General features: G+C 44.7%; 1 long non-coding RNA gene across 1 annotated transcript in view; it reads right to left on the reverse strand.

Annotated features, from left to right (window-relative positions):
• Window positions 1–27,428, reverse strand: part of LOC146346696 (uncharacterized) — a 45,357-nt gene that overhangs the window by 8,794 nt on the left and 9,135 nt on the right. The window contains exon 2 of the long non-coding RNA XR_014789828.1: window positions 21,133–21,223. This is a non-coding gene — a long non-coding RNA (uncharacterized LOC146346696). The remainder of the gene's footprint in view (window positions 1–21,132; window positions 21,224–27,428) is intronic.

Here is a 27,428-nt window from a genome sequence, read left to right on the forward strand (position 1 = left end):
GGCAAACCAGTCACAATTTTAAAGACATGACTGGGGTCAGGATAGAGCTATGAGTAATTTGGTGAAGGATTGGTGTGTGTGTGTGTGTGTGTGTGTGTGTGTGTGTGTGTAGATAGATAGATAGATAGATAGATAGATAGATGATTGATAGATAGATAGATAGATAGATAGATGATTGATAGATAGATGATTAGATAGATAGATAGATAGATAGATGATTAGATAGATAGATAGATAGATAGATAGATAGATAGATAGATAGACAGATGATAGATAGATGATAGATAGACGGACAGACAGACAGATGATAGATAGATGATAGATAGATAGATAGATAGATAGATAGACAGATGATTGATAGATAGATAGATAGATAGATAGATGATTAGATAGATAGATAAATAGATAGATAGATAGACAGATGATAGATGGATGGATGGATGATAGGTAGATGATAGATAGATAGATAGATAGATAGATAGATAGATAGATAGATAGATAGATAGAGTGTATTGGAACAAGGAGAACCCTTGAGAAAACACGCACACATAGTTATTATTACCATTGCTGCAAAGAAAAACATTTGGTTTGTAAAAACACAAGTGCAACAAGTACATTTATCTGTTTTTAATTATTTCAAATGGGATTGTAACATTATAAAGTTATGTTCTTTCTCTGTGCTTTAAGAAAAGAAAAAAAACCCTCCAAAATAAAGGATTTTAAAGAAAAGCTGCTCCAGTCCAGAGGCTCATGGGAGTCTCTTGGACTGTTTTGCTGCCCTTTGCAACAGTGAGAACAGTATTTGAACAAGTCTTACAGGATATTATATTTGTGTGGCCTCTCTCTAGGAGAGAGAAGGGGAATTTTATTGTTCTATTTCAAAGCCCATTTAAAAAGTGAAGGTTGCCAACTGACCAGGAAAATACCTGCAAGAGCTTGGTCTGTTCCCATGCCTTTAACAACAACATGCTCTGCAGAATTCAGGGAGTGAAGGCTTGGAGACAAGCCTGTCTGCAGTTCAAGCTGCATTACAGCATAAAAGAGTTGGCAACCATACTGAAAACCCATCTGTGTCTGTAATCAACCCAGAAAATGTTGGTCACTGTGTGGATTTGAAACATCATAAATAAATTATTTCACTGCATTTATGTAGCCCGTTATCCTGTTCCAGGGTAGAGTGCAGGATTACTGGCAAGATGTGGTGTGACAAACAGAGGTTACTGGCAAACCTTGGTGTAACAAACAGGCATACCCTCCCCACCTTTCCTTCAAGGCAGGACAGGCTAGAAAGTGCCTTGCGTGCATGTTATTTACACATGAATAGCTGCCACCACATCCTTTCTTTTCCTTTACTGTCCAAGCAGGAGGGATTGGAGAGCTATGGGAATTATTTTCAGCAAGCCCTCTACTTTGGCCAGGCAAGGAACCAATCTCAATCTGTACCTTTCCTCCTTTTAAACTCTCCTTAAAAGCTCGGAGCACACAGGCAAATGGTGGTGTGCATGAGCAAGGCAGAACCTGTGGCTAGGCAGATTCACAGTTAACTCCACAATTCTAATCCCCGTATTTTTACTATTCTAGGACTCAATATAGAGCAAGTAGAGAAGCTGCAGTGAGATAAATGAGAAACACAGCAGTGATTTCTCTAGGGAGAGGAGCATCTGGTTGTGTATTCACACAAGTACTGGGATCTCCATGCATTCCTTGCTTGGTTGTATGAGTGGAAGAATCTATGGCAGACTGGAGGATTCACGGGGTTTGTTAGATTTGGCAAGAGGGAAGGCTTATTTCAGGGTATCAGGAGTCCAGAGGGGCAAATATCAGAAGCTGCATGAAAGGCAATCCAAAGAAGAAAGCTAGGGGCATTGGTCCAGCGATTCTTGGGAGCCTGATGTGATCTTCAAAAGTCCTGCAAGCAGCCACAACAGACAACCATTGTGACCTAAGCAGGTTTGTCCTACTCCTCAGGCATCAGCTCCAGAAGGGCTCTGGGGGCCTCCACCTACTCTGTGCAGTAGGGGGGTGGCAACGGGGTGCCCTCCTGCATCAAGGAGAGTTCTGATGAGGAGGATTCTAAGGAACCAGAGGAGGTCAGCAGGCAGTAGAGGCTGGTGGCTCTGATTTCAGTGGGGCTGTGAATCTGCTCTGGGTTTCAGTCAGAACCAATAAGAACTTGAAGGGGGCATCCAACTGAACCCATTTTAAGGATTAGGTTTCCCTCTTGGTTCCATCCTGACAGTGACCCCCAGAGGAGCTGATTCTCCTGTTCCACCTGTCTGGGTTGCTGGCAATTGCTAATGGCCACACTCCTTTCTGTGTACATCTTAGCCCTCAGGTGTGCCAAGGAGAGGTGGTCCCCCAATTGGTTTGTACTCTCTTCCCTGGCCAACCCCTATCCTGAATTCCCAAAGATAAAAAAAGAATGAGCTTCCCCCCATCCCCTGCCATATTTGTCTCCATCACCATTTGCCTGGTCTGAAGTGTTTCGTGATTAAGCCCCAAGCCCCTCCTGCATCAATCTAGGTTGTGCTTCTGTAAGTCTATAGAACTATGTTAAAATGGCACCAGGGTGAACCTTGGCTAGAAAAAATCATTGCTGTGTTTCTTTTTTATGTAACTGCAATTTCTCTACCTGCTTTACATTGAATCTTATAATAATTAAAAAGATACTGAGATTAGAATTGTGGAGTTAACTATGAATCTGCCCAGCCACAGGATCTGTCTTGCTCATGCATTTTACCACCCTCCACTGGCAGCAGGCCAGCCTCCTGGGTGAAACAGACGCTAGCAGTGTGCAACTTCATGTGGCCATCCTCCCTCTCCAGTAACTCAGGTATTTCCACAGTTCTCTCTGGACATGGTTCCTGCCATCATTCTTCCCATCCTTTATGTCATCGTGATCCAAATATGAGGCCATTAGCCCATCCACTCCCAACCCAATAGGCAGGCACAATATTACATGCTGGTTTCGTGCAGGATATCCTAAGCAGTCCCAATTCTATAGGACTGGCAAGAAACTAGTTAAGATCAGAGACATCACACTGACAACAAAGGTCCGCATAGTTAAAGCAATGGTATTCCCCATAGTAACCTAGGGCTGTGAGAGCTGGACCATAAGAAAGGCTGAGCGAAGGAAGAAAGATGCTTTTGAACTGTGGTGTTGGAGGAAAATTCTGAGAGTGCCTTGGACTGCAAGAAGATCAAACCAGTCCATACTCCAGGAAATCAAGCCAGACTGCTCACTTGAGGGAAGGATATTAAAGGCAAAACTGAAGTACTTTGGCCACATAATGAGAAGACAGGATACCCTGGAGAAGATGCTGATGCTAGGAAAAGTGGAAGGCAAAAGGAAGAGGGGCCGACCAAGGGCAAGATGGATGGATGATATTCTGGAGGTGATGGACTCGACCTTGGGGGAGCTGGGGGTGGCGATGGCTGACAGGAAGCTCTGGTGTAGGCTGGTCCATGAAGTCATGAAGAGTCGGAAGTGACTGAGCAAATAGACAACAAGCAAGAAACAAGAAAGCTACACTCAACATGAAAACAAAAAAGCAGAACAAATCAAGCTAAGCCAATGAGTGCACAAAAACATGTCTCAATGCTGTCCAAGTTAAGTAGTTCCCAGTATTATAAAATAGCTTCCAACATGTTTTGGTCTTGCCTTCTTCTGGGGAAATCTCCCATGGAATCACAGACACATAAATGCTACGTTCCATCTACCATTTGGCAAGAGGAGTCACGTCTCCAAGTGAGTTATAATAATGGCAACTATTTAACAGCATGGAGAGGGGGAGCCATTGGCTTGGCTTTGGGGGGGTGAATGAATTTAGCAATGCAAGCACAGAATGGACAGCAGCAATTGTCAGTGCAACAAGGCTCCAGCAATGGAGAAATATGTCAATTTCAGTTTCTCTGGTTCTCATTTTTCCAATCTTAAATTTGGTTCACCCCAAACTTTGAGATTATTTTTTTTTAGCTTGCATGAATCTTTGTATACATTTTGGTGTGCATTTCTCCTAATACTCAATTTTTACATATGCCATTTAGCCTAATAAACATTTTTGCAAGCCATTTTCCTCAAATAATGCATTTTTGAATGTTACTTTCATTAATATGTGCACTTCCATAACCTTTTTTTTAAAAAAAATAACTGAGAATTCCACATTGCAAAATCTGGAGAAGTGTCAGTTTCGACAGATAACTGAGTTTCGGGTTGCATATCAATTTGAAAGTATGAAGTTACTTATGTTTGCATTAAAATGTGAACCAAACCATTTCCCCATATGATCCATACGAAGCTCTCTTATATTCTTCAGCTGGTTGAGTACATAAAATCACTTCACGTGATCAGCTGAACACCTGGGCTGTTGTTGTCCCACTAGCAGCTTCATGTGAACCACTTCCACGTCCCCCTTTGTTCAGTAAAGAATAACGAAGAACAGCTAGCATCCTAGAATCCAGGTTAATTTCAAACAGATGTTCTTTCTGTACCCTCCCCTTCCTTAGACAAGGCAGCATAAAGATTCTTTTTATGGACTCACTCTGGGCCCCTTTCTTAGGATTTCAAAGAGACAGCATTGCAGAACCTCCATGCTGAACGTTTTTTTAAAAATCCAGTCGGCATAAAATGTGCTTTCAGGAGCACTGACTTTCCTTTAGTAAAAGAACACTTATTCTTTAAGGCAGTTGCAGAGGTTGTAAAATCTGTTTCTGATGAGAATTAATGTGATAAAGTTCTGCTGGAATCTTTTTTTAAGCATTCCTTATCTAAATAAAAATTTCCAGGTCTCTCTTATCACAGGCCTAGGCTCACTCTAATATTTTCCTGTGATCTTTTTAGCTTTTCTACCTTTCATTTTAATCCAAACTGTCTCAGCTGTGCTTGCCAAAACCCCATGTCATTTCCTCCCTTAAATGCAAAACCCTTTTCCCCTTCATATTTTGCCTCCTGTTGTCATGTTGTTTCTCGAGGCCAATTTTTTTTAAAGGGATATTTAATGGTAGATTTCCTACTATCGCATAGAGGCATCTAAATAAGGAGGCTTGCTCTTTCCAAAAGTTCCAGATTTGTGGTTCTAGTTAAGGTGGAACTAACGTATCAGCAAATCAGTGTAACCGAGGTCAGATTTCGGTCGAGACCAAAAACCAGACTATATGTTTTGTCCTGTTCAGCATCTTTTGAAATGTTCATCTTTAAAGAGGCACTATTGATTATATACAGTGATGCTGTCAGAACAAAAAGCAAACATCATTTGGATGATGTCCAGGAATATGACATTTTGTTAACAGGAATAATGACTGCAATATTGGAAAGTTTGTTGTGCATCAGAGCCAATTCTCACTTTATTGTTCTGTACATGGATATGGATGCCTGAATACAAAATACTTGTGTCAAATGTTAAGGACATGCTTGGAATTAAGCACGTGCCTCTTTAAAAGAGCTTGGTAATGGTAAAGAAGAGCATTTGTTAAAGACTCCGTTTGATGTGTTGGGATCATCTAGCTACCTGTTGTTGTCTAACTGGTACTATTTGTTTAAAATGGATTATGCCTAACAATAAATCAATTAATATTGATTCCCTGGTTCCTACATTTGTAGTGATACAGAATACATAGAAACATAGATGGATGGATTGAAAGTATTACAGGCATTTATTTATTTATTTATTTATTTGTACCCCACCTTTCTACCAAAAAATGACACTCAAGGCATCTTACAGAACCAATTAAAATTGAGTAAAGCAATACATTAAAATGTAATAAAAACAGAACCATTTCAGAAAAGAATATTATTAAAAACAACACCCAACCTACCAGACCCACTTACAGGTTAAAGGTCTTCTTCAATAAAACAGTCTTTGCCTGTCAGTGAAAGGACATAACAGAGGGAGCAAACCTAGGCTCCCTTGGGAACTCCACAGCCCGGGAGTGGCCACCGAAAAGGCCCTCTCTTGGGTCACCACCAAACACAACTCTGAAGATGGCAGTCTCAAAAGAAGGCTATGCCCCCACAAAAGGGCTTACACAATAGAAATGATACATAGAGAAGATACAATATAAAAGTTAGATTAAAAAAACAAATGCACCAAATGTATATGCATTATTTACAAACAACACTTTGACATCAAAGGTCTAAATCAGCCTTCCCCAATCTGGTATCTCCAGGTGTTTTGGACAACAGCTCTCAGCGTTCATGACCATTGGCCATATTGTCTGGGGCTCATGGGAGTAGAAGTCCCAAACCTGGAGGACACCAGATTAGGGAAAGTTGGCATAGACAAAGGCATAGAATTTTCAATATAAAAACAAAAAATAACCCAGAATCGCATAGCCTAAAACACATTAAGGAAAGGCAGCCTTGAAGAGAATTAACTTAAACATTATCAGAACATCTATGAACTTTGCTGCTTGATTAACTAAGGCTAACATTATTAATTAATCAGAAGGTTGTTAACTGATTAATCTAATGGATCAATCAATGTTGCAGTCCTAGCTGAAGCCTACCTTTACATTTGAAATTATTTCTTAGGAAAGTGATGGAGGAGTTCTGGGCTTTCTTTAATGCAATTCAGTCAAAGGTCACTTGTTGCTATCAAATCAAACAGAGAGCTTTGTATCCTTTGCCTACATTGCACAATTGCCCTATAAAAGTTCATTACAGACAGGCATATTTAGCAACTCTCCGTCACAAGAAACGATTGGCACTCTGATGACAGTCAGTAGCAAAGCTACTGAGCCTTACTTGCCCTCAAGGGGGCAATTTCTCATTCTTGCCAGTGAAAATATGCAGGAATTGTAACTGTAAATGCAGCTCTTTTGTAGAGCAAGAAAAGTACCATTTATAGCTCATCATTAATGTTTTAGTGCTCAGTAACATGGATATAAAGGAAAATGCCTTATATTGCATCAGAACTTTGATGCATTGAGCATAGTATACTTGGCCATGGTTCTCCAAAACAGGAGTCTTTCCTAGACACCTGGAGATGTCAGTGATTGAATGTGGGACCTTCTCAATGGGTGAGTTCAGTGGCCACCCTGAGAATAAGCCACCATGGGTTGGTTGTTGGATCATTAACCCAACTGATGATCAGGTGCTCTGAAGCTTGTCATGGCTTGTTTCTGCCCTCAGTCCCCCTAAGTACTCCTGCCAGCTCCCAGCATGCATCCCAGATGCCTTTGCAGATGAACTCCTCATTTCCTTGGTCCCTATGTCAGCACCTTTGGCAATTGGTCTGCTGGGGTTGCCAGCAAGGCAAACTCCCCCAGCCACTGCCACCCCACATCAGATTACCAAATGGAATTAATTTCTGGAGCCCTTAGGTAACACTTCGCAATTTCTAAAAACAAAACAAATCCCATTTTTAATAGTGGGTTGTCATGTCATGAAAACCAGGTCAATGTAAAACATGTGTTCTACCACTGAACTAGAAGCCCTTTCCTTAACAGTACATGGCATGGTCGGGTGGGATATCACATCAAACCAGCACAAAAAAGGATGTGCTTTCTGAATGCGAGGGAGAGGGGCATTTTACATTTCTAAGACGCATTGATTAAATAGCCAGCTGGTTTGATTGTTTGTCTCTTTTTGCATCTAACTTCTTGTGTTGTTGACTACCATGAGTACAAAGCATGGAACAAATGCAAATTTACACCATCGCAAAAACTAGTCTGTTCCATATTAATTCAGTTCAGCATAGCTGGAGTGACTGACTAGACCAATTTTGTATGGCTCCCAAAAAACAAAAACAACAATAAAAAAGGAGTGGTGGCAAAGAATATAGTTACTATTTCCTGCATGTAATATTTGTGAAGAACAAAAGTTCACAGATCAGCAAGAGCTGCAGAACAGCCTGCTGTGCAAACTTTGTCACTTCCGGGCTTAGGAATTGAGCCACGTTGCCGAATACTCCATTCTGTACCCTCTGGATTTGGGCCTGCTAGCAAATGTTTCTGAGAGAACAGGAAGACTTTCACCACTACTGCAGAATAAAATTCTAACAAACAAACACATTCCTAACAAATCACCTTGTTTGTTTAGAATTAAAAATGTGGCAGCTTTGCCAAAAAGCTGCGGGAAGTCAGTCTTTGGAGAATTATTTTCTGAAGCAAAATTGAACTAAGGACCTGTCTACACACATTTATATTTGGTAGGAGAGGATTCCCCCTTTCTAGTCTTTTAAGGGGCAGGATCCAATGGGGCCTTCTGCTCATGGCCAGTCCCTGCCAGTCCCGGTGCATACACGGCCCCTACCACTGGTGGACGCCATGTAGTGCATCTGGGGGTAAGCCCCCAAACGAGCAGAAACACTCGTGTCTGAAAGGGGTGTGACCTGCCCCTTCCAGAAAGGAGCATTTCCAGTTGTTTCAGGACGTGTCCCCTGAAGTGCTACATGGCAGCTGCCAGTGGTAGGGGCTGCATGTGCACCAGGGCCAGCAGAGCCAACCACATGTGCACCGTGGCTGGTGGAGCCAGCTGCATGTGGAAGGCCCCCGTTGGATCCTACCCATTGTTTCCCAGGTTTGGTTTGGCTCTTTGTTCCGGTCCTCCTGCATTCAGCTTTAACTAGGAGAATTTCTAAATTAATTCTAGAACTGGAGCATGCTCAGCTTGCCCTTCTTTCAGTTCATTTTAGGGATGGGAGAACCAGAGATGCTCAAGCTTGCAGACAGTGTTCAAAGTTCACTCCAAAGCTCAGTTAGGATTGCCTCCGTTCTTGTTTGAGACCTGTTTTTTCGGTTTGTTGGAATGGGAAATTTCCCAGTGGGAAAAGTGCACATTTTTAAAAAGTGCATCCTTTCCCCCCATTGACCAAAGTGTGAAAATGTGATTTTTTTTAAAAAAAGTGCTCATTTTAAAGTGTGCATTTTGCAACCATGAACGCAATTTGTGAACATTTTCAGAGAAAATGTGCTTATGTTCAGTGTTGCGAATGGGGCATTTCTGAGTGATTTGCAGACTGAAACAAAATGCTCATACATCCCTAGTTCATTTGCATCTATTTCATCTTCTGGGTATTGCTAATGGGCACATGTACATTGCTGGAAAACGCTGCAGCAGAAGCAACCTTTCTGTGATCGCAATAGGCATTATTTCATCAAGATCCTTTTTGTGCATTGTTTATGAACACAAGTACACAAGATCAATTACACATTGATCAGTTACACACACACACACACACACACACACACACACACAGAATCTTGATGCAATACTGTTTACAGTATTACCAAGACTGCTTTTTGTAGTGTTTTATCAATGTGCATGAGCGCTTTGACAATGTGAGGTGAGGAGGGAATGGAAAGAACTGAAAGCTATGGTGAACTGTGCATAGAACTTTAGGGTTGCAAGGGGTCTTGGAGGTTCTAACTCCCTGTTCATTGCAGAAATCTTGCAATTACAGCATCCCTAGCAGCCGGCCATCCAGCCTGAATACTTCCAGCAAAGGAACTACTTCTGGAGGCAGACTGTTCCACTATTGGATAGCTCTTATCATTAGGACGTTTCTCCTAATGTTTAGTTGAAATCTCCTTGCTTTTTAATAGGGCCACTGTCAAGAGTAGGCATGGCCGGGCATGTGCCAAGGACCCACACCCCAGCAGGGGGCCACTGACAAGACCCTTCCCCCTGGACTTGCTCCTCCTCTTCACCATTGCAATCTGCGTGTTCACCTGCCTTTTGCTCTGGCTCAGGCAACGGTGTGGTGAGAAGGAGAAGGAGCAGTAGATGCCACTGTCCACTTGCTCAGTGGCTCTCTGCTAGTGAAACGATGACGTATTAGTTATTTCAAAAATGCCTTTTAAACTTTGTTATATTAGCCATTGTATTAAAATTTGTTGTATCGCGGTTACATTTTTTTATTCTTAAAAGCTTCCTCACACCTATTTTGCTTCTCTGTTAAGGACAGAACCATTATTGGTAATTGTCTCTGCCAGTGAAGCCAGCAAGTGGTACCAGTGATGAGAAAGAGATGAGGAGCAATAGCAGCTAGCAGTAATGGTGGTGAGAAGATAGTCTTAAGGAGGGAGGCAGCCCATTGAAGGGATCTTATCCAAGGGCCTTCAGAAACCTGGATCCAGCACTGCTTGCAATTTCCAGCCATTCGTTCCAGTCCTACTCTCTGAAGCAACAAAAAGCAAGTCTGCTCTAACGTCTGTGTGACAGCCCTTCCGATATTTGAAGACTAACTATCATGTTGTTTCGAAATAAGAAACCACTGATCACAAGAACATGCAACTGCGCTCCAGTTTAGGAAGATCTGTTTTCTTCTTGCGACTTGTTCAGGAGGGATGGGCGAATCTGTCAAGTTCGATTTCACTTAACCAAATCCCAGTCACACCATGTTTCATTTAAAGCACAAACCAGATTGAAATATGGACAGCATCTTCATAGCTACCCTGCTGTTTTCTTTTTCAATTTTGAGTACAGAAAGAGTGGCATTCACAATTTGCTCCTTCACATCTGGATATACAGGATTTCAATCAACATGCTATGGCCCAGAGAACAATTTCCTTCCAAGAATAATCTCCGAGGACTCTCTCTGATGATAAATATTTCACAACTTCCACAAGTGGAAGCCAGTGCAAAGTGGGATGGAAATTGATGCTGCACCCAGCCAATGCATCTGGCAAGACAACAACCAAATGTCCAAAAGAAGGCCTCCCTTTGTTTTCCTCATCTTCATTCTTAGTGCTTCTCTATCCTAAAGCTATAGAAATTTGCAGGGCAAGCTAGGAAGAGAGGAACTCCTCCTGAGAATATACCATCTCCCTGTGAGAGCTACCAAACCATGAAGGATATTTGTATGAACTGGCTGAGTAATACACATTCCAGCTGACAAAAAAAAAAAAAAAACACAACCCTAGGCAGGGTATCAGTAAAATAAACTTCATACTACATACATACTAATTCCTGATTATTTTCTTATTGGGAAATTCTTGTTCCATTTCATTGCATTGGAATATTCTCTCATTTCATTAGCACTTGGAGCCTTTGATGCACCCTGTTCTTCCCAAATTTTCTTTCTCTGTATCTCATTCTTTAAACAATATTTCTGGCAGAGCCATCTCCCTTGCTGCCAAACAAAACTAGGGAAACTTGGGGCTGATCTACATTGTGCCCGCCATCGCAATTAATTCGGTGTCCTGTCAGGTTAAATGCTCTTGCATTAAAATGTGATTGATTATCCACACTCACCCATTTTCCCCATTGCGATACTTCATCGAATGCATGAGCTCAGTTCACACTCGAGCGCTGTGCTATTTTCCTGCTCTTAAAGATGGAGGCTCTCATTGGAGGATCAGAAACTTTTCCTTTTTCTGCTGATTCCATGCCCATCATGCTCACAGCTCTCAACAGCCCCATGTCGTCTTCTGGCTACTGATCGCATAGCTTCCTCAGCACTCAATGTTTCCTCAGCAACCAGCAAAGGGCTGGATGTGCGCACGCTTCTCCACCATTTCTTTTCTCTAATTCAGGCATGATCTTCAAAGATTTGAAAATTCGAAGATTTGAAGCTTCAAATCTTTGAATTTTCAAATTTTCGAATCTTCGAAGATCATGCCTGAATTAGGGGAAAAATCTTTTTTTTCCCTCCGTAATAGCCTACGTAAATATTTACGTAAGATAAAATGTCAGAAAATACGGAATGCAAATGGCAGCCGCCGTAGCCGCTGCCATTTGTGTATGCTGTTTTTTTTTTTTTTGGCTGGTGTGATAGGCTATGTAAATACTTTCGTAGCCTATCATGGCAGCCTGGCTGGATGCAAATGGCGGCTGCTACAGTGGCCGCCTTTTGCGTCCGCAGCAGCCCGACCGCAGCCGGAACTCCGGCTGCGGACGGCCCTAGTCGACTGCTCCACAGAGCCACCTCAGAGCAGAGCCGGCCGGGCAGGATTCCAGGGGGGAGGACCGGATCGCCTCCCCCTCTGTCGAGGATTCTGGGGGGAGGGATGGAGCACCTCCCCCCCACTGCAAATCACATCCGCGAAAAGGTAAGTGACTTTCGTACATCCCTAGGTGCAAATGAAGACTCAACATTTCAAGAGTTGAAACACAGAGTTGTTGTGCAACTTATGCAGAATGAGGCAGTAGATTGAGTTTGGTAGCATTCTACCACTTTAGACAGTAGATGGGGGATTGCTTCATCCCTCCCCCCCAAACAACACAAAAACAACCCCCAGAAAACTAGCATACCAGGTAAAAAGCTTCAACACAATCGTCTACCTGAACTGCTATTTTATTACATTCAGGAAGCTTCCATTGGGAGACAACCATAAAATCATAGAACAGTAGGGTTGGAAGGGGCCTATAAGACCATCGAGTTCAACCCCCTGCTCAATGCAGAAATCCAATTCAGAGCATCCCTGACAGATGGCTGTCCAGCCTCATCTTGAATGCCTCCACTGTGGGACAGCCCGCTACCTCCCTAGGTAATTGGTTCCATTGTCGTGTTGCTCTAACAGTCAGGAAGTTTTTCCTGATGTTCAGCCAGAATCTGGCTTCCTGTAACTTCAGCCCATTATTCCATGTCCTGCACTCTGGGATAATCGAGAAGAGATCCTGGCATTCTTCTCTGTGACAACCTTTCAAGTACTTGAAGAGTGCTATCATATCTCCCCTCAGTCTTCTCCTCTCAAGGCTGAACATGCCCAGTTCTTTCAGTCTCTCTTCATAGGGCTTTGTTTCCAGTCCCCTAATCATCTTTGTTGCCCTCCTCTGAACCCTCTCCAGTTTGTCTGCACCCTTGTTAAAATGTGGTGCCCAGAACTGGACACAGTACTCCAGATGAGGCCTAAGCAGTGCTGAGTAGAGGGGAACTAGTACTTCCTGAGATTTGGAAGCTATGCTTCTATTAATGCAGCCCAAAATAGCATTTGCCTTTTTTGCAGCCACATCACATTGTTGGCTCATATTCAGCTTGCAATCGACAACAATTCCAAGATCCTTCTTGCGTGTAGTGTTGTTGAGCCACGTATCCCCCATCTGGTAACTGTGCAAGTCACTTGACAGCTTGTCTACATCCTTCTAAAAGTGCAGTGCCCAGAACTGGACACAGTACTCCAGATGAGGCCTAAGCAGTGCTGAGTAGAGGGGAACTAGTTCTAACCCCAGATTTGGAAGCTATGCTTCTATTAATGCAGCCCAAAATAGCCTTTGCCTTTTTGCAGCCACATCACATTGTTGGCTCATAATCATATTCATCTTGTGATCTACAGCACGATGATGGGGAAAGGTCATAGCTCAGTGGCAATTAACATATGTTCTGCACTTAGTCCTGAGCATCTCTAGGTCAGAAGGCCAGGAAGAATTCCTGTCTAAAACCCTGGAGAAAAGCTGCCAATCAGTATAAACAAGACTGAGCTAAATAGATCAATGGACTGATGGTATAAGTGAGCTTCTTATGATTCAAAGGAAATGAACAAGTGGGCAGAGTCCAGCAGCACACTTGCTGAATTTCTAGCTACAGTGTCTATAGAAGAACCAAGGAATTACAGCAACACATTCTACTTTTACTGCCCCTTTCCAGTTTCTCTCAGGCAGATCAATGTCACCCACAGAAGAGTGTTTCCACTATCCATCTCTATAAATCCCACCAAGGTCAGGCTAGATCAATTTTCTGCCTTGGAACATGACCAATAATCATTCCCAGCCAAGGGTAGTAAAAGAGGTCAAAGCAAGAGTTGCCAAAATAGTTACTAAAATGATTCCAGCTCACCTTCCACTGTCATACAAGCCCACAAGCAGCACGGGCCAAAGACAGGAAGATCCATGGCCATAATTGAAGATAACCATGTTGAATGTGTTTCAAAAGCACAAAGGAACATCCAAATCCTGGCTTCTTTTCTGTGGAACTGAGCATCCCTTTTTTGTTTTGGAACTCCCTCACTCAGTCACTCACCATTTCACTGCAAGCCAAAAAAGAGACGGCCATTATTACACTGCTTGCCTCCTATCTCTTGGCTCTGGAGTGAAACACAAATGTAGAACATGAGGACTGAACAGAGTTTGGGCAAGTATAAAGCATTTTTAATACGACAGTAATGTATGGGAAATGGAACCCACTGGCTACATCCAAAACAGTAGAAAACAAACATCTAAAGTTCAGTCAGCTCTTGAGGGGGGCAGACATGCCGGAGAAACAGAGCAGTGAGATTACCAATGAGACGTTTGATGTATTTCATTATTCCTGGATTCAGTAACCTTCTTTGCAGACATTTAGCTGACAAGATGCCGAGAGAGACGCTGAAGCTGATTAATGGCCACAGTGACGTCCTGACACAGCAGGAGCCACAAAAAATGTGCTCTAATATCTGGTGAAGTGATTCCGTTTCATCTCCTAGTCGATAAGACAGTAGCAGTAATGCATTACTTCACTGCCTCCCATCTGCATTACGGCATTGTAATTTATTTCAGCTTGAGAGGAGTGAAGCTGGTGCAGCATAGAGCCAATGCCAAAGCAGTGGGCTGGGGTGGGGAGTACATTTGTCAGCGTAACCTCTCCGCATTACGGCTCCTGGGCCTACTGCCCTTGAAACTGCCAACACAGAGATGCTTGATGTTGCTCCTTGGGGTCCAGCCATCTTCACATAGCAATTCTTTGCTTGCTTGCCATGCGATTGGGGGGACTTTTGCTTCAAACCAGTGACGTCAAGCATTTTTTTAAAAGACAGTGTTCTAGTGGACATATAGATGTATGCATTGTCAGGGCCTGGCTTCAGTACTGCAGTGGGCCTTATAGGTTATAGCCAGGATTGTCCAGGTCCGCCATAAAAATATTTTCTTGCCAATTCTTAAATCTGGATTTCCCCATAAAGTCAATTTAGCATGGGAAAATGGATCAAACTGTAACTGACGTGACATTATATGCCAGACTTCCCTAACTGCCAAAATTGTGGGAGGAGCTCTGTCTACCTTAATATGCTGAGAATCTAATGCCATCCATTTAAAGAGAGGCTCCAGACAAGAAGATTCCCTTACTGACCACAGAGGAAAATCTAATTTGAGTGGAAAAGACCAAAATTTAGTAGGAGTCAGCAAATAGTCCCGATGGTACATAGCTAGATCTGGAAAACCGAACCCGCCTTCATTAATTGGAAGTTGCATCCCTTTTAAAGATATTCTTGGTGAAGAGGAACCCCAAAAGAATTTACAAAACAAAGCACTGTGTTTTTGGAAATATTTGCCAGGTATAAGTATAGGGTAGTAACATATGGCTGTGAGAGCTGGACTATAAGGAAGGCTGAGAATCGAAGAATTGATACTTGCAAACTGTGGTGCTGGAGATGACTCTTACGAGTCCCCTGGACTGCAAGGAGGTCAAATCCGTCCATCCTAAAGGAAATCAACCCTGACTGCTCATTGGAAGGACAGATACTGAAGCTGAAGCTCCAATATTTTGGCCACCTAATGCGAAGAGAAAACTCCCTGGAAAAGACCCTGATGCTGGGAAAGACTGAAGGCAAAAGGAGAAGGGGACAGCAGAGGATGAGATGGCTAGATAGCATCACCGCTGCAATGAATATGAACTTGAGCACTCTCCGGGAAAGAGCGGAGGACAGGAAGGCCTGGTGTGCTATGGTCCATGGGGTCACGAAGAGTCGGACACGACTGAACAACTGAACAACAGCAACAAGCCTGGAAGGGCTTGGGCCTATCAGCTTCTGCAATGTCAGAGTCTGTGTGAGCTTGTCTCTGTCAGTGTTCCCAGAGCAGAGCCAGGGGGAGTCACCGACTCCCTGTCCACCTGCTGGTCTGGTCTTGGCAGGCAGGGAGGCTGGAAGCTGTCTGTGAGAACCTGACAGAGGTGGGGTTGGGTTTGCAGAAGGGTCGCCAAGGTTGAAGCGTCACTGCTGGAGGGATGAGCAGTGCTGCCCTGTTTAGACAGGGGCCTTGCTGAAAGGCTAAAGGCCCTTGCCACCAGTCAAGGGATCTGGAGGGGGAGTCCTACAGCCACACCTTCCCTTGTAAGCTGATGCAAAGGTGAAGAGCTAGGGATGGCGGAGAATTTATCCCCGAAACTTCAGGGGGCCGAGCGCCAACGTGTTCGGCCCCCCGAACAAGTTTCGGGGAGAAATCCTCTGAACCCCCCCTGCCCCCCCCGCACCCCCCCCCGGGACGGGACTTACCTTCACCGAATGTCCCTCCCGGTGGCGGGTCTGGCCGGCGGTTCGGCGGGTGTTCGAGCGGGGCAGGAGCGGCAGCCGGTCTTTCGACCGGCTGCCGCCACCACCATTGCAATCAAAGAAAAAAAAAAAACGCCCCCTGATAGGCTACGTGATGATTCACGTAGCCTATCACGGCTAGATCTGCAAAGTCAGCCATGATAGGTTACGTCAATTGTCACGTAGCCTATCACGGGTGACTTAAAAAAAAAAAAAGCGCGTACGGATAATGGCGGCCCCCATAGGGAGCCGCCATTCCCGTTCCTTATTTGGTCGCTGTAGTCTACGTAAATGTTTATGTAGACTACGGCGAAAATAAGGGCAACGCTATTTGCGTTGCCTTTATTTTCGCCGTAGTCTACGTAAACATTTACGTAGACTACAGCGACTAAATAAGGAACGCGAATGGCGGCTCCCTATGGGGGCCGCCATTAGCGTACGCGCTTTTTTTTTTTTAAAGTCACCCGTGATAGGCTACGTGACAATTGACGTAACCTATCATGGCTGACTTTGCAGATCTAGCAGTGATAGGCTACGTCAATTGTCACGTAACCTATCAGGGGGCGTTTTTTTTTTTAAAAAAAAACTTTCGCGTTCACGGCCGGGCGAGGCGGGAAGCCTCCTCCCCGGCCTGAATTTCGGCCAGGGCGAGGCAGGAAGCCTCCCCCCCGGCCTGAATTTCGGCCAGGGCGAGGCGGGAAGCCTCCCCCCCAGCCTGAACTTCGCGGGGGGAGCAGCGAAGCGCCTCCCCCCCACCGCGAACGTCCTTCCACGACAGGTAAGGGACTTTCGTCCACCCCTACGAAGAGCCTTTGCTAGGAATGTCTCATCTTCATTGCCCGAAGACTTCTCTGTTTGGATCCATCATCGTCTGGACTTTTGGAGGCACTCTGCACATGGACTGGAACTTTGGATTGTTAAGGACTTGCCATGAAAAGTACTGTGAGGCTTTTCACAGATTTGAACTCTTGTTGCTGTGGATTGTGTGTCTGTGTTTGTAGTCAGCTCAGTGTACGGCAGGCTGGGTTTGACCTACGACTTTTGGACTTCCCTCTGCCAGAATTCATGCAGTGTGGAGTTGCCAGTGCGAAAGTGGTGGCCTAGAACTCCTTTCATGTGTGGGTATGCCCTTCCCTTGATCTTGGTGGGCCTTGACCCTGTAGCCTAGAGTTATCAACAAAAGATTCAGAGTTGGACTCTCTATGGGTGTGGGTTGTTAGGCCTTTCAAGAAGTTATCCCCTGATTGCCTGATGGGTTCATTCCAGGAATCATTCCCTTTCCATGTCTGGTGTTGGAGCCCCTGAAAAGATTGTCTGGCTTAGGTACCCAGCAATCAAGAGTCCCTTCCTTTGTGTTCAGAACTGTGGAGATGGCAACGGAGAAACCATGTTGAGGATCTCAGTCACGGTGGTAGTGTTTAGCTTTGGACCGTTCTGGTATTACATAGAGCCTATAGCTACTGACCATCAGCTATATGATTTCTGAAGAGTGTAACCATTAAAATTTTGCCATGAGATTTCCTGCAATAAAGAAATTTCACTGATTTGGGTGTCTAGTGTCAGATTGCCTGAACGTGTGCACTGGGGGGATCGGGAAACCTGACATGTATTCCTGTATTTTTTACTTATTACTGTAGTTTTATTTATTACTGTATTTATATAGCTTTCCCATAACAGAGGTTCTCTGGGTGGAATTCCCAGGCCAAGTCTCTCCTAACCTTGGGGCCCAAGATGTAATCCAACAACTTCTCTCATCATCCCCATTCACATGGCCAATGGTCAGGGATGATGGGAGTTGTCCTCCAATATCATCTGGAGACCCAGGATTGGGAAAGGCTCACAGCTCTGTTGAGAAAGGGCCAATGAAAGAAGCTTCTGGCCTTTATATCTCGATGCATCGTTACGTGGATGGGAGCGCCACTGCTATTAATTAAACTGTTTCACCATCTGGCAGGCTGATCCTGTGCACTGAGTTTAGCCGCAAGATTAAAAACAGAGACAAATTTGCAGTGGCTAAAGCAGCTGGTGCTGCATAAGAGTGTCTTGGTATTGTTAGGCAGCATTCATACCAGGGGAGGCCAGTGGCTCCAGTTTCAGTGGGGTGGTGATTCCATTCTGGGTTTTAATTAGAACCACCCAGAAATCTCAAGGAGCTATCCAGGGTACTGAAACCTAGCCTCCAAATGGGTCCAGCACCTTGGATAGCTCCTTTAGACTTCTGGTTGCTTCTAATTAAAACCCAGAATGGAATCACCACCCCACTGAAGCTGGAGCCACCAGCCTCCACTGCTTCATAACTTTGCTGTTGTTTATTCGGTCAGTCACTTTCGACTCTTTGTGACTTCATGGACCAGCCCACACCAGAGTGACCTGTCAGCCGTCGCCACCCCCAGCTCCCACAAGGTCAAGTCCGTCACCTCCAGAATATCATCCATCCACCTTGCCCTTGGTCGGCCCCTCTGCCTTTTGCCTTCCACTTTCCCTACCATCAGCATCTTCTCCAGGGTATCCTGTCTTCTCATGATGTGGCCAGAGTACTTCAGTTTTGCCTTTATAGCTAGCCCTGTTAATTTCCATTGCCAGCTTCAAGTCATACAGAAGTAATAGCATGCTTTGTCTGGACAGGCTACACGTATAGGAACAGAACAAGTACAGGAACAGAAGAAGCTGCCTTATACTGAGGTCAGACAACTGCTCCATCTAGCCCAGTGTTGTCCACACTGACTGGCAGCAGCTCTCCAGGGTTTCAGTCAGGAATGCTTCAGGCCCTACCTGGAGATGCCAGGAATTGAACCTATGACCTTCTGCATGAAAAACATGAGCTCTAACACTGAGCCATGGTCCTGCCCCGGAATGGCCTACTCCCACCAGAGCACATCGATACCAAAGCAGCATGGAACAGCCAAAGTAGGGAGAAACCATTATCCCATTTCTATCCCAGAATTGAGAATTAAGGGTATCCCTTTTTTCCATATCTATCAGTACTATTTATTAAACATATTCAAGTCCCTCTTCCACTTGCTGATAAATATATTAGGGATGACAGGGAGATTTAATAATAAAAGATAGATTTTACTGAACAGACCTTTAGGGCAAACTCTGCCTATTATTAATTCAATTGCTGTTTCTCATGCAGTTTCTCTCTAACTGTAATATACAGTATTTTTGAATTAGAGTTATCTCTCTAATTGTATTGTCATATCGCAATAACATGCCTGACCTGGAAATACTGGAACAAAGGAGGTTTAAGGCGGTGAATTGTATTAGATTCGCTACATTTTTGATAAGACAAAATACCATTATCGTCTATCACCTTTGCCAAATTTCTAAATAATATTTTTTCCACAGTGTGACATTGCCTATTCCTTTTGTCTGTTCATTAAAAAAAATATATATCAAGGACTGGGATGATAAGAAAGGATCTGAGAGTGATTTAAACATATATGAAAGGCCTAAACTTGAGTAGACTGGCATTACGCGGGGGGGCGGGTGCCCATAATCTCTCTCAAAACCAAAGTCAGCTTTGTAAATTCTTCCCCAACACCACCTGTTCTGCTTTTATCATTTTTCTCCATTAAACCAAACATTTATTGATGTTATCACTGTGCTGCTTGAAAATTAAGTTTTATGTTGGCAACTGTCAAACTTCCTTTATCCTTCTTCTTAAATGATGTTGTAAGCACCACTGTTGGGTGTTACCCTGCCACATAAATGTATGGAGAAATCCTATACATGTATTATGCCAGGACTGGAGATGTGCTGCCAAAGTACAAGAGCAGTATGGCCAACATATCCAACTTTTGCTCTGGGATGTCAAGAATAGGGATGGGAAAGTAATTCATTCATCCCTGCTCTCAGTTGCCTCTTTCCAGTCAGGGAGAGCACCTCCAGATCAGTGGCATGCAAAAAACACAGAGGACTGGGCCCTTCCAAAGATAGGCAGTTTTGACACTTACCAACAGTTAAGCATTTGGATCATATTACTCCTATTCTGTATCATTACTTTGGCTGCTGATTAGTTTCCAGGTGCTGGTTGTGGCCTTTAATGTCCTAAATGGTTTGGGACCAGGTTGTTTGAAGGGCCACCCACACATGTATAAGCCTGCCCAAGCATTAAGATCAGCATCAGATGCCTTACTCTCTGGCACACCAGCAAGAGCCTTTAGGCTGAAAGGTGAGAGGGACAGGGCCTTCTCAGTGGTGGCCCCACATCTCTGAAACACCCTCTTCAAGGAGATATGTATGGCCTGATTTTGTTTTGGGTTTTTTAAAAAACAAAAGCAGAAACAAAATCTGAGGACAAATTTATTCCAGTCTGCATTTGGTGCTTAAAAATTGTTACCTGCTCCTGTGTTTGTGTGGGTATTTAACTGTATGTTCATGTTTTTATAATATTGTAAGCTGAGGGCAATATACCCACAGGTTAAAATATCTTAAATCATCATCATCACCACAACCATCATCGAAAATCAAGCCTTTGGGGAGTATAAGAATGTGTGGTATAGTGATGAGATATACCAGGACCAAGGAGGCAGAAGGTCAGATCTAGGGATCAGGGAGAAAGTCATTCAGCTAACAATGCCATGTGAACCCCGTCTATGATGGCTCTATGCTACCGCCAGGTCCAGAGCCTATATGCAATTAAATACTAGTTTCTGGGAGCAACAGTGGGAGCTATTCAATGCCTTCATCTCTTCTTATGGGCTGTCCAGAAGGATCCGGTTGACCATTGTGGGATACAAGAGGATGGACTATGCAGATCTTTGATCTGATCCTGCACAGATTTTCTTCTTTTCTTCTGATTGCCTCAGCCATGATCCTGACATCTCCCTCACTAAAGCAGCCCTATGTGATATATATGATTGTTCTAGAGGAAGCAGTGATTGCAGCCTCACACTGTAGGATCTTGCAAATCTCCAATTTGCTTCAAGATTACTTAGCTGGCATTAAGGATGGACAAAAGTCCCTTACCTGGTCCCGCAGCTTGCTTTGTGGTGTGGGGGAGGCGCTCCGTTTCTCCCCCCGAAATTCTTGGCGGGGGGGAGGCGGCCCATCTCCCTGGCTGCGAAATAAAAAAAGTAAATTGAAAAAAAAATGTGATAGGCTACGTAACGATTTACATAGCCTATCACGGCTAGATTTTCAAAGTCAGCCGTGATAGGCTATGTAAATCTTTACATAGCCTATCACGGCTGACTTTGGGGGGAAAAAGCACGTATGCGAGAGCTCAGGACAGGAAGGCCTGGCGTGCTATGGTCCATGGGGTCACGAAGAGTCGGACACGACTGAACGACTGAACAACAACAGCAACAAAGCCTACGTAAAGATTTACGTAGCCTATCACGGCTGACTTTGAAAATCTAGCCGTGATAGGCTACGTAAATTGTTACGTAGCCTATCACGTTTTGTTTTTGTTTTTTTACTTTACGGGGCAATGGCAGCAGCGGCTGCTGGTCGGAAGACCAGCCGCCGCCCCCGCCGAAACGCTGCCGGGACCCGCCACCGAGAGGGACATTCGACAGAGGTAAGTCCCATCCGGGGGGGGCGGGGGGAGGAGAATTTCCCCACCAATTTCGGGGGGCCGAATGCGTTGGCATTCGGCCTCCTGGAGATTCGTGGAGAAATTCTCCGCCATCCCTAGCTGGCATGGAATGATTTTCAGATCAGAGATAGCAGCCAGGTTGCGGGGCGGCCTGGGGATTCTCCATGCTGGGATAAGACACCATTCCACGCCTCCTTCCAGCATGAAAAAAAATGGGGAAGATGTTGCCAGGGGAAGGACCATGCCCCCTGATGCCATCCAGCCTGTGGAGTGTGGGGTGGGAGGAGCAATCAAGCCCCCACCCAAACAGTTCTGCATCCCTGATCTACAAACAGTGCCAACATCTACAGGGAAGTCAAGTTCTGATGTCGACACCCATTCTTGGAAAGACACAGCATTTCTTAGAGCAAAGTTCTTCCATTTGATAAAACTAGCTTCAGAAATCTGTTGATCTTTTGGAGCCTATTTCATATGTTAACTTATTTTATTTATTCATTCATTCATTCATTTCATTTCTATCCCACCCAATAGCCGAAGCTCTCAGGGCGGTTCACAAAAATTAAGACCAAACGGCACACAATAAAACAATTTAAAATATATAGAACATTAAAACCACAATATGACAATATAACCACAATAAAACCTAGCAGCAGTGCAGGAGTTTAAAATACAGATTTAAAACAGCAAAGATAAAAATTTAGAAAGCTAAAATGCTAAAATGCCTGGGAAAATAAAAAGGTCTTCACCTGGCACCGAAAGGAATACTAGGTAGGTGCCAGGCGAACCTCACTAGGGAGCTCATTCCAGAGCTGGGGTGCCACAGAAGAAAAAGCCCTCCTCATAGTAGCCACCCACCTCCTCCTTTGGCAGGCGCTTATGGAGAAGGGCCACTGAGGATGATCTTAAGGCCCAGGCAGGCACATATGGGAGGAGGTGATCCTTCAGATAACCTGGCCCCAAGCCATTAAGGGCTTTAAATGTTAATACCAGTGCTTTGAATCGGGCCCGGAAATGGACCGGCAGCCAGTGCGGCTGAAAAAGTACTGGCGTAATGTGAGCTCGCAGGCCAGTCCCTGTTAACAATCTTGCTGCCCTATTTTGGACCAGCTGAAGTTTCCGGCCTGTTTTCAAAGGCAGCCTCATGTATAATGCATTGCAGTAATCCAGATGAGAAGTTAACAGAGCATGGATAACTGTAGCTAGGCTATGTCCAGATAAGGGCATCCAGATAAGGGCATCTGTACAGATAAGGGCGTAGTTGGTATACCAGCCTAAGCTGATAAAAAGTGCTCCATGCCAGTGCTGCTGAGTTCACCTATGCCTCAAGTGACAGTTCTGGATCCAAGAGCACCCCCAAACTACGAACGTGATCCTTTAGGGGGAGTGCAACCCCCTCCAGAACAGGTTGAATATCCCCTAGCTGGACAGACGAACCTCCACCCACTAACAGTACCTCCGTCTTGTCTGGATTGAGTTTCAGTTTATTGGCCCTCATCCAGTCCATTACTGTGCCCAGGCCCTGATTCAGAACAGCCACTGCCTCACCTGGGATTTGATAAGAAAGAGAGGTAGAACTGGGTGTCATCCGCATATTGATGGCACCTCAGCCCACACCTCCAGAAAACCTCCCCCAGCGGTTTCATGTAGATGTTAAACAGCATAGGGGATAAAATAGAGCCCTGTGGAAACCCATGGCACAATTGCCATGGCACAGAGCAATAATCCTCCAGCACCACCTTCTAGAATTGGCCATTCAAGTAGGAGCAGAACCACTGCAGTGCAGTGCCTCCAACTCCCAACCCAGACAACCTATCCAGAAGGATACCATGGTCGATGGTATCAAAAGTCACTGAGAGGTCCAGGAGAATCAACAGGGTCGCACTCCCCCTGTCCCTCTCCTTCTAGCTATAACTTCTAGCTATAAAGCATCCCTGTATTTTGCCGTGAGAGGCTACGTAAATATTTACGTAGCCTATCACGGCAAAACAGTAAACACATAAAAAAAAGCGAACGCAAATGGTGGTGGCTATGGTGGCCACCATTTACGTTCCCTTTTTTTTTGCAGTGATAGGCTATGTAAATATTTACGTAACCTATTACGGCAAAAAAAAAGGGGGGGGAACGCAAATGGAGGCCACTATGCCATTTGCGCCCCTCTCTTTTGTTGTAATAGGCTACATAAATATTTATGTAGCCTATCACACGGCAAAAAAAAAGGGAACGCAAATGATGGCCGCCATAGCCGCCACCATTTGCGTTCCCTTAGTTTTGCCGTGATAGGCTACGTAAGTATTTAGGTGCTCCGTTCCGGGTCCATTTCGTGGGGTGGGGGGCTTCATTTCGCCACAGGTTTCGGGGGGCCGAATGCACTGGCATTCGGCCTCACCGAGATCCATGGTGGAATTCTCTGACATCCCTAATTTTAATAAACTCAGAACACTGATCAGAAAGGTCCCATGGCAAGCGACTCTAATGAGTAAAGGAGTCCAAGATGGGTGAGAGTTTTTTAAAAGAAGGGAATTCTAAAGGCACAATTACAAACAATTCCAACAAGAAAAGACGTTAGAAGACAACAGAAGAAGCCATTGTGGCTTCACAAAAAGCTTAAAGAAGACCTGAAAGCCAAAAAGGACACATATAGGAAGTGGAAGGAAGGCCAAGCTACAAAGGAAGAGTACAGGCAGGCAGTACACAATTGCAGGGATGACGTCAGGAAGGCTAAAGCTGAGAACGAGCTGAGGTAGTGTTGTACGAACTCCCCACTTTCCGGTCGGGAGGGTTGCAGAGGGGCCGTTCGTGCCACTCATGGACCCTCAAAATCCTCTGGAGTGGCTCTGCATCTAGAGGATTTTGCGGAGCAGCACTCCGGCTCCCTATACCAGGCAATACGATAATGGTGGCTGCCATTACCCTATCGCTGGCTGTCGTTGTCCCTCTTCCACACGCTGGCTGTCAAAGGCTGGTGCAGGGAAGAGGGGCCTCGGTGCAGCCCCTCCCCCAGCGCTCTCACCCTGTCCTTCTCAGGGTGAGAGCACTGGGGTGCTGTCACCGTCCACCTTCCATGTGCCGGCTGTCAAACACTCAGGGGAGAGGGGCCTCAGCACCTTTGATGAACACAATCCATGGAAAGGTAAGTGACTTTCATACATCCCTACCCAGCATGTCACATGATGTGTTCTACATACAGGTTGAATAGGTAGGGTGAGAGTATACAACCCTGCCATTCCCAATCTTAAACCAGTCTGTTGTTCCATGGTCTGTTCTTACCATAGCTACTTGGTCGTTATACAGATTCCTCAGGAGGCAGACAAGATGATTTGGTATCCCCATACCACCAAGAACTTGCCACAATTTGTTATGATCCACACAGTCAAAGGCTTTAGAATAGTCAATAAAACAGAAATATATGTTTTTCTGAAACTCCCTGCCTTTCTCCATTATCCAGCAGATATTGGCAATTTGGCCTCTAGTTCCTCTCCCTTTTCTAAACCCAGCTTATACATCTAGAAATTCTCGTTCCATGAATTGCTGGAGTCTATCTTGCAAGATCTTGAGCATTACCTTACTGGCATGTGAAATAAGTGCCACTGTTATTTATAACTTCCTCTTTTTCTTTTCTAAAGATAAAAATAATGGATATCCTAAAGTAAAGAATGGTTACCCAAGGATAAGAACTGCTACAAAACAAAAAAATTTATAAGTAAAACCTGTGATAGATTTGCTGTGTTGCATAGCACACTACCATCGCTCAGAATGTGGCTTGTCCAGGGATGTACGAATTGCTTACCTGGCTCCGCAGTGGGGGATCCGTGGGGGGGGGTTGCGCCGCTGCTCTTTGCTATGATAGGCTATGTAAATACTTACATAGCCTATCACGGCAGCCTGGCAGGACGCAAATGGCGGCCACTACGACGGCCGCCATTTGCAGCCGCAGCAGCCAGCTGAGAGACCAGCCGCTGCCGCCGGAGCCACCGGAGCCGCCGGAGCCCCAGGTAAGCTTCATCCCGGGGGGATTCCATGGGGTGGCGGGGGGTGGGAGGCTGTTCGGCCATGGGTTTCAGGGGGCTGAATGCCAGTGCATTCGGCCTCACTGAAATCCGTGGTGGAATTCTCTGCCATCCCTAGGCTTTTCAAACGTTGGCTTATGCGAACTGCAGCACAGTGGCTGAGAGATCAAGGGTTTTAGCAATGTTGTTATTGAGGAGCATCACACCTTCACCAGGCTCCATAACCCCTCTGGAAAACTGACTACAGGCCAGGGTGGGGATGGGGAATCATAGAATCATAGAATAGTAAGGTTAGAAGGGGCCTACAAGGCCATTGAGTCCAACCCCCTGCTCAATGCAGGAATCCAAGTCAGAGCATCCCTGACAGATGGCTGTCCAGCCTCGTCTTGAATGCCTCCAGTGTGGGAGAGCCCACCACCTCCCTAGGTCATTGGTTCCATTGTCATGTTGCTCTAACAGTCAGGAAGTTTTTCCTGATGTTCAGCCAGAATCTGGCTTCCTGTAACTTGAGCCCATTATTCCATGTCCTGGATTCTGGGATGATTGAGAAGAGATGCTGGCCTTCTTCTCTGTGATAACCTTTCAAGTACTGTCTTTGGGACACCAAAGACAGTCCTCACCCATGGTGCTATTTATCCTAGGGCCGGCTGTGTATGTTCTTATCTGTCTTTCACAAAATCCTACATGCCTGAAATTTTATTTTCATGAAGAACGTGGGGAGGATGTATCCATTTTAAATTGACTTCTCTGTTCTAGGATGATCTACTTCAGAGTCAGTTGGTCTCCTTGGGTGTAAAGAGAAAGTCAGAGCAGGAGGGGGGCAGATGACACAGTCCCTTATCCCACGCTTCCTTTGGCAGTGACTGTGACTGTGATAGCCTAGGCCGCTCACAAGTTCAGAACCTTTATCTTAAGCCTCATTTAGAACAATGGGACTTATTTTGGAGTAAAGCATGCAAATGACTGCACTGTCAGATACTTTCATGAGACCCACAGTCACCGTTTAAAGCTTAGACAGAATTACACAAAAGATAGAGAAAATTGGTTCAAAATGTACCCCGGTAATTTACAAATGACACAATGTTCTACCTGAACAGCAAGTGAATGCTGCAGCTCCAGTTCCATTTGATTTGGATATGTGTTTTCTAAGAACGCCCACTTGAAGTAAACATGTAGAATTCCAAGGTGGACAGGGGCTGAGCTGATAGTGTGATATATCACCCAAGAGATGGAAGCCCTCGAGCCTGATTTCAGCTTTCAAGGCAAAAGGCATTCTATATGTTTCATGACAAAGTGTGGATGGGAGGCTTCCTTAACCATCTAGGATACTGCCTGCCACAATGTTTGTTCCTATGATTTCTTGTGAGAGCTCCCCATCCCCACCTCAACACCAATTTGCTAGAAAAGTTTGGACAGTCTCCAGAAATTAAATAGGGCTGCTGCAGCCTGTCGATTGGCAGTTACTTTCCTCCACCACCATCACGTAAAAGCTAATCACTCTCATTTTTCATGGACTTTAACTTGTAATTCCATATTCCTATTTATGTCAGTCCTTGATAGTAGACTAGCTACAATACCTTATCACTTACCATTTTGTCATTGTGGATCAGGTGAGGTTGAGGATCTTCCTCATTATTTGTTTAATTCTTCTTTGATGCAAGGTATTAGAGAAAAATATCTTCTTGGCTTGCTAAAAATGGGAACCAACTAGTCAGTTT

The sequence above is a fragment of the Heloderma suspectum genome, chromosome 4 (assembly GCF_057233095.1).
Source record: "Heloderma suspectum isolate Gila_16-S chromosome 4, 16-S_ref, whole genome shotgun sequence".
Classification (NCBI taxonomy): domain Eukaryota; kingdom Metazoa; phylum Chordata; class Lepidosauria; order Squamata; family Helodermatidae; genus Heloderma; species Heloderma suspectum.